Source organism: Bos indicus x Bos taurus, chromosome 13 (assembly GCF_003369695.1).
Source record: "Bos indicus x Bos taurus breed Angus x Brahman F1 hybrid chromosome 13, Bos_hybrid_MaternalHap_v2.0, whole genome shotgun sequence".
In the NCBI taxonomy this organism is placed as follows: Eukaryota; Metazoa; Chordata; class Mammalia; order Artiodactyla; family Bovidae; genus Bos; species Bos indicus x Bos taurus.
The window spans coordinates 41,465,341-41,476,347 of NC_040088.1; the positions used below are offsets into that span (position 1 = coordinate 41,465,341).

Consider the following 11,007-nt stretch of genomic DNA (forward strand, 5'->3'; position numbering starts at 1 on the left):
CAGGTAGCCGAGGCACTGGGACGCCTGCTCCAGGTAGCCGAGGCGCTGGGATGTCCGCTCCAGGTAGCCGAGGCGCTGAGACACCAGGTCCAGGTAGCTGAGGTGCTGGGACACCAGGTCCAGGTAGCTGAGGTGCTGGGATGCTGGCTCCGGGTAGCTGAGGTGCTGGGGTGCTGGCTCCGGGTAGCTGAGGTGCTGGGATGCTGGCTCCAGGAAGCTGGTGTCCATATTGAGCCCAGACTCTTGCATCTTCCCATACACAGTGGTGACGGTGGTTTAGTCACTAAGTTGTGTCCCACTCTTGAGACCCCTGCCAGGCTCCTTTGTCCCATACACAGAGAAGTACTCAATTCATTAAATTGAAGTATCTGGATTTCAAAAGTAATCTTTTGATAGTCCAACTATCTAGTTTTTGTTGCAAAAATGCTTGTATAACCTGGCTCCTCCCTTACTTCTTCAGAGCAGGCCCTCAGAGTGACCTGAGATGCTGTCATAGGAGCATAAGTCTTCAGTTTTGGCCCTAAATAGAATTCAATTCTCAGCTTTTAGGTGGTTCATTTTTAAATTTTTTTTCAGTTGACAAAGATAACAGTGCACCAAGGGAGTCACCTCTCCTACATTCCCAGAAAGGACCTTCGGCCACTCCATCCCCCACCTCCCATGGCCAAGTTCACCCAGCAACTTAGGTTGGGGGCTGGCATCACTGCTAGGAAAATGGTGCTGATGTCATGTGCCTTCCTTGTTATGTTAGCTTGCCTTTCTTTCTTTTTGTTGTTCTTGCTTTAAATGAGCTCCCTCTTTATTTTTTAAACTTCCTTCCTGGAGTTTGAGTCATTTCCCGAGGTCTTTGTCTGCCTTAGCTAAGGACCTCAGTGCCCAAGACGGTTTAGAAGTCCTTCTGTTTCTTCTCCAGGGACCTCAGTCCAGACAGAAGCCCAAGCTGGACAAAAGTTCTGGGAGAAGTAGGGCATGAAAATAATGCTTGGAGTTTTCCCTAAGGGGAGACTCCACACGTGGCCACCTTGACCCAATCTCCTTGGGTAGAGAGAGCAGCCTGCTGAATTGGGAGGGAAGCTCTTCGAGGCGTGAAGGAACTATGACTCCAGGGAGAAGCCCCCTGTTTCCAGCTGTGCTGCCTGGGGAGTGAGCGCTCTGAGCTTACACAGCCAGGAAGTGGGTCCCACACTGGGAGAAGATCTGGACTCTTGCCCCAGGGAAGAATTTTTTGCCTCCATCCATGATCCCCAGCATCAGCACAGGTCAGAACCTGGCAGAATACCCTCACCCTTAGCTGACATGATGGAGAGGGAGACAAGCCCTTTACCACTGTTTGCTGATGGATGAAACACCCCACCTCATTCCTGGCTTTGTCCCACTGGCTCTCAAGTTCTGACAATGTGGGGTATCTAAGTGGGCCTTCAACTTCCCTTCACCCGATCCCAGGTCCTCTCCTGTGCCCCAGCTGTCCCGGGTTTGGGGTCCACCTCTGAGCCGGCTAAAAGTGACCCATGGCCCAGCGGTAGTGGCTGCAGCCGACGGGCTGGGTAAGCTGCAAAGGTCTCATGTAAATATAAGTGGGGTTGTGCAAACCACAGTCTGTGGGCCAAATTCTGCCTGAGGCCTGCTTTTGTAGATAAAGTTCTATTGGACACGGCCATGCTTTATTGTTTACTTAACATCTGTGGCTGCTTCAAGCTAGAGATAAAGTAGCTGCAACGTGGTCTGTATGGCTCAGAAGGCTGAAAACATCTACTATCCAGCCCTTTATAGAAAATGCTGGGGCCCCTGGATATTAGAAGACAGTGAGCTATTTTGTCCCTGTAGAGGGTTACCACTTGGATGGAACCTTTCGGAGACAAAGTCTCTGGGGAGCGGTGTTGGTACTGACAAGTGGACATCTTTGATGGAGGCCCTGCTGCTCTCTGGTCCCTATAGTGGTTACACAACCCCATATGATGGTTCCCTGCCCGCCCCTACACAGGGCTGGTCTACACTTCCCCACGGCCTTATCCCTGGTCCTTCTGAAGGTTGCAGCCTTGGAGCCAGGGCACAAATGTAGCCTTGGCTCCTACGACCCAGGGCATAAGCCAGAGGACCTGCGTGGGTGGGTTTGACTTCCCTGAGGCTAGTGGGAGATGGAGCTCCTTTGGTCCAGTCCTCTTGGAGGTGTAGAAAAACTCGTGACCAAGACACTCTCCTTTCTTTTAATTACACCTTTAATTTCGAGATCCTTATGGATTAACATGCAGTTTATAAGAAACAATACAGAAAGACTCCTAGAGTCCTCATCTGGGTCATTTCCCCCATGGCTGCATCCTGCTGAATGAGAGGACAAGTCACAGGAGGATTCTGACTCTCAGGCAGTCAGCACCTGAGTCTTTCCAGCATCACAAGGACACCTCCTGCTGTCTTTTCACAGTCCCTCCCCTTTTCGACCTCTGAAGCCAGCAATCTATTCCTCACTGCCCACCTTTTTGTCATTTCAAGGTTATCTACGTGTGGAACCTCACAGCATGCCACCGTTGGGACTGGCTTTTTTCAGTCTCTGGGGATTAATGTGTGTGTGTCAGTAGTTTTTACCCTGTTACTACAAAGTATTATTCAAGATATTGTAAGACCACAGTTCATTTACCCATTCATTTATTGAAGGATATTTGGGTTGTTAGTAGTTTGGGGCCACTAGGAATCAGTCTGCCACATGTGTGTGTAGGTTATCATGTGAACACAGAATTAGTGTGTTGTGTCTCAGAGGAATGCGGCCCAGAGAAAGCAAAGGACTCTGGTGTGGCTGCCTTTTCCTGATGGTCTCCACTGGTTTGTGGTTCAACTGGTTGAAATAGATAACAGTGTCACCCATTGTTCCTACTCACCCCACTCCCAAGTCTAGGTGGAAATCCTCCTTCTTCACCCTTACCTCCTCCACCACCCCTGTCTCCTCCATCACTCCCGTCTCCTCCATCACTCCCATCTCCTCCATCACTCCTGTCTCCTCCTCACTTCTGTCTCCTCCATCACTCCTACCTCCTCCATCACCCCGTCTCCTCCATCACTCCCATCTCCTCCATCACTCTAATCTCCTCCATCACTCCCATCTCCTCCCTCACTCCCATCTCCTCCCTCACTCCTGTCTCCTCCTCATTTCTGTCTCCTCCATCACTCCTGCCTCCTCCATCACCCTGTCTCCTCCATCACCCCGTCTCCTCCATCACTCCCATCTCCTCCCTCACTCCCGTCTCCTCTTCACTCCTGCCTCCTCCATCACCCTGTCTCCTCCATCACCCCGTCTCCTCCATCACTCCCATCTCCTCCCTCACTCCCATCTCCTCCATCACTCCTGCCTCCTCCATCACCCTGTCTCCTCCATCACTCTGCCTGCTCTATCACCACTCCACGTGTGAACTTGGGCAAGACAGCCTGGTTCCGAGAGGGTTGCTCTTACTCATCTCAGCCTGTCAGTGGCAGGAAGACCAGCAAGATCATCTAGGGTGGGGGCAGGAGTTGCCCTGCAGGTCTTTGGGGGTGTGGAGTGCCCTGGGTGCCTGTGACTGGGCTGATTCAGACTCCTAGACCTGAGGATGTATTGAACTGAATGAAGTCTGCTACCCACTGTGTCTTTGAGGATCAGGGAGGAGAACCCAACAGTAAACCTCTATATGGGAAAATCTGCATGTCCTCTATGAAGCTATACTGACACCTCGAGTATGCAGTTTCCTAGTGAAGGAAATACCTATATTTCTGCACCCCAACACTCATAACTAGAAACTCTGAGTTAAATCAAAATACATTTGTTTTACTGAATTTTGTGGAACCAGCTGCTTTTGCAGTGTGACAATCTAATTCCTAAAAATTGGTCACCATTTTAAATTTGGTGGCTTCCCTGATAACTCAGTTGGTAAAGAAACCACCTACAGTGCAGGAGACTCCAGTTCGAGCTTGAGCTTCCCTGGTGGCTCAGCTGGTAAAGAATCTGCCCATAAACCGGGAGACCTGGGTTTGATCCCTGGGATGGGAAGATCCCCTGGAGAAGGGAAAGACTACCCACTCTAGGATTCTGGCCTGGAGAATTCCATGGACTGTATAGTCCACGGGGTCACAAAGAGTCAGACACAACTAAGTGACTTTCATTTCATTTTTAAAATTTGGTGGGGGGCTCAGAGATGAATTATTATTATTATTATTTGTCTTTCAAACTTTTACTTAAGGGCACTGATCCATGATGGATTTTAGATCTTGTTGAATGCAGCCACATCCATAGACTATACATACTCATCGAAAGCAGTGATCTGCTCCTCCAGCATGTCTGTCCCAACTTTGTCGTCTCCAACTACACACTGTATTTGAAGTTTTTTAATGCCATACCCAACTGAAACTAATTCAGAAGAGCCCCAGGCCAAGCCGTCTGCTTGAATGCTTCTGACGTGCTCCTCTAGTTTTGCCGTATCGGTCTCATCATCCTAAGGTTTCACGTCTAATAAGATGGAAGATTGGCGACAAGTGCTGGTTTTTTCGGCTTTCTTTGACTCATACTGAGCAAGGCATTCTTCTCTTAGCCTCTTGGCTTCTTCACTTTCTTCCTCATCATCAGATCCAAAGAGATCAATGTCATCATCATCTTTACTATCTGTAGCTCCACTTTCTGTGGTGTCCTCCACATTAGCAGGGCCATACTTGGCCAAAGCTTTCTTCACTCCCGGCAGCCTGGCCTTTTCCTTCTCATAAGATTTGATGTGGTTATACCAACGGAGGGCATGACACAAGTCGGCAGGTGGTGGGCCGGAGACGGCTTCAAATACTGCCACATCTGCTTGTGATGGCACATACCCCTCTATGTAACTCTTGTCTGCCAAGTAGTTGTTGAGCACCTGGAGGCCAGCGGGGCTCTTCAAGTCTCCAAAACCCATGGCGATGGCTAATCTAGAACTGGGAGGCAGCAAAGAAAAAGAGGCATGCAACTGGTCAGCGCCCAGTGCTAAGAGAAAAAAGGTCAGAGATGAATTATCAACACAACAGAATCACTCTGCCTTTAAAACACCTGGCTTAAAAGCACACTTGCTGAATCACTTAGGTGAAATGCTGGCAGCCCCTGGGCTCAAGCTGCAGCCTGTTCTAGGAAACCAGTGGAACCACCTCCATTCTGGATGCTGTGAGGTTGTCACGTGTGATCCCAAGCAGGCAACGAAGCGGCTGCTCCCCATGTGGGTGTAGATAGGGCTCTGTGTGTTGGGGCCCAGAGCGCCCGGAGTCTCCTCCTCCTTCCTGCTGCCCACGAGGTTCCCATGGGAAGAGAAGAGTGAGGCTTGTGGGACAAGCTGGCTCGGGTGTGTCTCCCCTTTGCTCCCTCAAGGCACCTGCTGTGCCTGAGGTACCGGCAGGCTGCTGGGGTTTGGACAAGGAAAGGCCAGTCTCCCCAGAGTTTTGTTGTTGCTGTCCTAGGCTCTGCAGGGGGCCCCCCTCCTCGCCTCCCTCCCCGTCAGCACCAGGCAAGGAGGTCAACTCTTTCCCCAGAAAGAGCCCAACCTGAAGCCTTTTCTCTCTTCCAATATGGAGTGGGGGGTGGGGGGGTGGGGGGGGGTGGCGGGGAGAGGCTGTGGTTGCCCCTAGAATTCTTTTTTAAGATTTATTTGATATGGACCATTAAAAAAAGAATTTATTGAATTTGTCCCAGTATTGCTTCTGTTTTATTTATTTATCTATTTCTGGTCATGAGGCACATGGGATCTTAGTTTCCCAACAAGGGATCGAACCCACACCCCCTGCATTGGAAAGTGAGATCTTAACCACCAGGGAAGTCCCAGACCCCTAGAACTGTTGTGTGGAAATGTGGTTCTGCAAACAGACCAAAGGCCTGCAGACCTGGGAGGACTTCTGAGGCCCCTGGGTCAGGTCTTGTCTCACAGAGTAAAATCTTTAGAGCCCAAAGTCTGGAAAGAATGCCACTGGCTGCAAGTAATAGCCAATAAATAAATTGCTCAAACAAAAATGCTAATAATTCCCTGTGCTGTATAATATAGCCGATATTTTATAGTAACTTGAAGTATAATCTATAAAAATCTTAAATCACTGTATTGTACACTTGAAACTGGAACAATAATGTAAATCATCCATCCTGTGATAAAAATGCTAATAATGTCAAATAAGAAGCCTTGGCAGGGTGACTTTAGGGTCAGCCTCCTTCCATCTTCATGCTCTGCTCCTCTGAGTGTGTCCGCTCATCCAGACTCTATCAACTTTGCAAACCAGCATCTGGAAGACCATACCAAGCATGGGGTGTCTATTTCTCATGTCTCTGCTTAAGGGGGAGGAGAAGTTTCCTGAAGCATCCAGCATTCTGCCTTAACCCACGCGGATGGGCTATGTCACATGTCTGCTCTGGTCCAGGTGCTGGCCAGGGGGTGGACTTACCATCATTGGCTTAGACCTGGATCGAGGAGTTTCTGATATCTCTTGAAGCTTATTGCTGACAGGTACACAGGCGAACTTGTCTTTGGAAGGAGAGAGAGCATCTTCCCCACAGCTCACTTCATACAGAGAGAAATGCACACAGAATCTTGATAGACCCCAGGTAACTTTTGGCTGAACTACTATCATGGTTTTAGATGAAAGCAGGTGGGCCACTGTGTGGATAATCAGTGACACTAGGTTCCCCGGTGATATAGGAGCCAGCCGGGCAGCCCCCAGTGGCACTGGCAGGGCCATTGATTTCCATGTCAGGGCAGGGTCAGCATCACCAGAGGCTATTTTTCAATAGAAGCCAGAAATCCAAATCTTCACATAAAATCTTACACTTCCTAAATATTGATAATGAATTCACACTTTTATTGACACGATGGGGCTAATAAAAATTGTCTAAGAGCTGGACTTCTAGAGATGGGAATACCACACTACCTGACCTGCCTCCTGAGAAATCCATATGCAGGTCAAGAAGTAACAGTTAGAACCTGACATGGAATAACAGACTGGTTCCAAATTGGGAAAGGAGTATGTCCAGGCTGTATATTGTCACCCTGCTTATTTAACTTCTATGCCGAATATATCATTGCCAAAATGCCGGGCTGGAAGAAGCACAAGCTGGAATCAAGATTGCTGGGAGAAATATCAATAACCTCAGACACGATATGCAGATGACACCACCCTTATGGCAGAAAGTGAAGAGGAAATGAAGAGCTTCTTGATGAAAGTGAAAGAGGAAAGTGAAAAAGTTGGCTTAAAACTCAGCATTCAGAAAACTAATATCATGGCATCTGGTCCCATCACTTCATGGCAAATAGATGGGGAAACAAGGTAAAGAGTGAGAGACTTTATTTTCTTAGGTTCCAAAATCACTGAAGATGGTGACTGCAGCCATGAAATTAAAAGGCACTTGCTCCTTGGAAGAAAAGCTATGACCAACCTAAACAGCATATTAAAAAGCAGAGATATTACTTTGCCAACAAAGGTCCATGATAGTCAAAATATGACCAACCGTAGTCAAAGCTATGGTTTTTCCAGTAGTCATGTGTGGATGTGAGAGTTGGACTATAAAGAAAGATGAGTGCCAAAGAACTGACGTTTTTGAACTGTGGTGTTGGAGAAGACTCTTGAGAGTCTCTTGGACTACAAGGAGATCCAACCAGTCCATCCTAAAGGAAATCAGTCCTGAATACTCATTGGAAGGACTGATGTGAAGCTGAAACTCCAATACTTTGGATGCGAAGAACTGACTCATTTGAAAAGATCCTGATGCTGGAAAAGATTGAAGGCAGGATGAGGGGGGGTGAAAGAGGATGAGATGGTTGGATGGCATCACCAATTTGATGGACATGCATTTGAGCAAGCTTTAGGAGTTGGTGATGGACAGGGGAGCCTGGTGTGCTACAATCCATAGGGTCACAAAGGGTTGGATACAGCTGAGTGACTGAACTAAACTGAACTGAAGAGCTGGACCCAACTTGGAGCCCATGGTTCTCCTTTGGATAAAGCAGTCAACATCTGGAAGTTGGGATGAGGCTTTGCTGTGGTCTCTTTGCACCGACTGGCAGTGGGACCCCTACTTTGGGAGACATCAAACATTACAGGAGAGGCCCAAGGGCACTGTTACTGTTCCCAGGTCTAGGGACCAAACCACTTTCTAGCCGTGATCTTCCAAAGAGCACTAGAGAAGTGAGATAAGAGAAACCAGGACACTCAGAGGAAATTACCGGGGATGTTTCCTGCAATGAATGTCCCAGGCTGTGCTGGAGACAGGTAGGGTGTGGATGCTGTGATTCATCATTTCATATGGAAATGAGATGTGATTCAGTACTCTTTGGGGAAATGAAAGGTGATGATAAAACATACACCAGTTAGTTAGTTCAGTCGCTCAGTTGTGTCCGACTCTTTGTGACCCCATGAATTGCAGCACGCCAGGCCTCCCTGTCCATCACCAACTCCCAGAGTTCACTCAAACTTATGTTCATCGAGTCAGTGATGCCATCCAGCCATCTCATCCTCTGTCGTCCCCTTCTCCTCCTGCCCCAAATCCCTCCCAGCATCAGGGTCTTCTCCAATGAGTTAACTCTTCACATGAAGAGGCCAAAGTATTGGAGTTTCAGCTTCAGCATCAGTCCTTCCAATGAACACCCAGGACTGATCTCATTTAGGATGGACTGGTTGGATCTCCTTGCAGTCCAAAGGACTCTCAAGAGTCTTCTCCAACACCACAGTTCAAAAGCATCAATTCTTCGGTGCTCAGCTTTCTTCACACTCCCACTCTCACATCCATACATGACCACTGGAAAAACCATAGCCTTGACTAGACAGACATTTGTTGGCAAAGGTCTCTGCTTTTCAATATGCTATCTTCATTGGTCATAACTTTCCTTCCAAGGAGTAAGCATCTTTTAATTTCATGGCTGCAATCACCATCTGCAGTGATTTTGGAGCCCCCCAAAATAAAGTCTGACACTGTTTCTACTGTTTTCCCATCTATCTGCCATGAAGTGATGGGACTGGATGCCATGATCTTCGTTTTCTGAATGTTGAGCTTTAAGCCAACTTTTTCACTCTCCTCTTTCACTTTCATCAAGAGGCTTTTTAGTTCCTCTTCACTTTCTGCCATATGGGTGGTGTCATCTGCATATCTGAGGTTATTGATATTTCTCTCAGCAATCTTGATTCCAGCTTGTGCTTCTTCCAGCCCAGCGTTTCTCATGATGTACTCTGCATATAAGTTAAATAAGCCGGGTGACAATATATAGCCTTGACGTACTCCTTTTCCTATTTGGAACCAGTCTGTTGTTCCATGTCCAGTTTTAACTGTTACTTCCTGACCTGCATGTAGGTTTCTCAAGAGGCAGGTCAGGTGGTCTGGTATTCCCATCTCTTTCAGAATTTTCCACAGTTTATTGTGATCCACATAGTCAAAGGCTTTGGCATATTCAATAAAGCAGAAATAGATGTTTTTCTGTGGCTCAGATCATGAACTCCTTATTGCCAAATTCAGACTTAAATTGAAGAAAGTGGGGAAAACCACTAGACCATTCAGGTATGACCGAAATCAAATCCCTTATGCTTATACAGTAGAAGTGAGAAATAGATTTAAGGGACTAGATCTGATAGACAGAGTGCCTGATGAACTATGGACGGAGGTTCATGACATTGTATAGGAGACAGGGATCAAGACCATCCCCATGGAAAAGAAATGCAAAAAAGCAAAATGGCTGTCTGAGGAGGCCTTACAAATAGCTGTGAAAAGAAGAGAAGCGAAAAGCAATAGAGAAAAGGAAAGATGTAAGCATCTGAATGCAGAGTTCCAAAGAATAGCAAGGAGAGATAAGAAAGCCTTCCTCAGCAATCAGTGCAAAGAAAAAGAAGAAAATAACAGAATGGGAAAGACTAGAGATCTCTTCAAGAAAATTAGAGATACCAAGGGAGCATTTCATGCAGAGATGGGCTTGATAAAGGACAGAAATGGTATGGACCTAAGAGAAGCAGAAGATATTAAGAAGAGGTGGCAACAATACACAGAAGAACTATACAAAAAAGAGCTTCATGCCCAAGATAATCACGATGGTGTGGTCACTCACCTAGAACCAGACATCCTGGAATGTGAAGTCAAGTGGGCCTTAGAAAGCATCACTACGAACAAAGCTAGTGGAGGTGATGGAAATCCAGTTGAGCTATTTCAAATCCTGAAAGATGATGCTGTGAAAATGCTGCATTCAATACGCCAGCAACCCCATGTCCAAGGAGCAGCAGCTGTGTGGGCGCAGGAAGGCTGAGAGGAGCTACTCCACGTTCAAGGTCAGGAGGGGTGGCCATGAGGAGATACCCCTCATCCAAGGTAAGGAGCAGCAGCTTCGCTTTGCTGGAGTAGCCACTGCACTTTGCTGGAGCAGCCGTGAAGAGATACCCCACGTCCAAGGTAAGAGAAACCCAAGTAAGACGATAGGTGTGGCAAGAGGGCATCAGAGGGCAGACACACAGAAACCATAATCACAGAAACAGACATCAGACAGATAAAATTAGACAAATGGGCCCAAACTCAGGCATGTGAATCTAGCCTCAGGGTTGCCATAGTAGCTGAATCCATCAGAAACTGAGAGGGCTCTCTGCACACCCTGGGACACCTGTACCTTGACTGGAGTCAATTGGCCTAGATTCAAGTTCTGACTGTATTCCTTACTAGCTAGGCAAGTTCCTAACCACTCTAAGCTTTCCCAGCTGGAAATGAGCATGATGGTCACGTCAGTACCCACCTCACTGGGTTGTTGGGAGAAAATTTTTATTAACTTTTTGGTATTTTTTTTCTGTTCCTTTTCTATAACTGTGTGTATATGTGTTATATGCTGTTGTTCAGTCGCTAAATTGTGTCTGACTCTTTGCAACTCCATGAATGGCAGCACACCAGGCTTCCCTGTCCTGTGTCCCTGAGTTTGCTCAAATTCACGTCCGTGGAGTTGGTGATGCCGTCCAACCATCTCATCCTCTGTCATCCCCTTCTCTTCCTGCCTTCAATCTTTCCCAGCGTCAGGGTCTTTTCCAATGAGG

At 47.4% G+C, this 11,007-nt stretch overlaps 1 pseudogene; it reads right to left on the reverse strand.

Moving 5' to 3' along the window:
* Nucleotides 1–4,206: 4,206 nt before the first annotated feature.
* On the reverse strand, nucleotides 4,207–4,938 carry LOC113902823 (annotated as a pseudogene).
* Nucleotides 4,939–11,007: the final 6,069 nt, after the last annotated feature.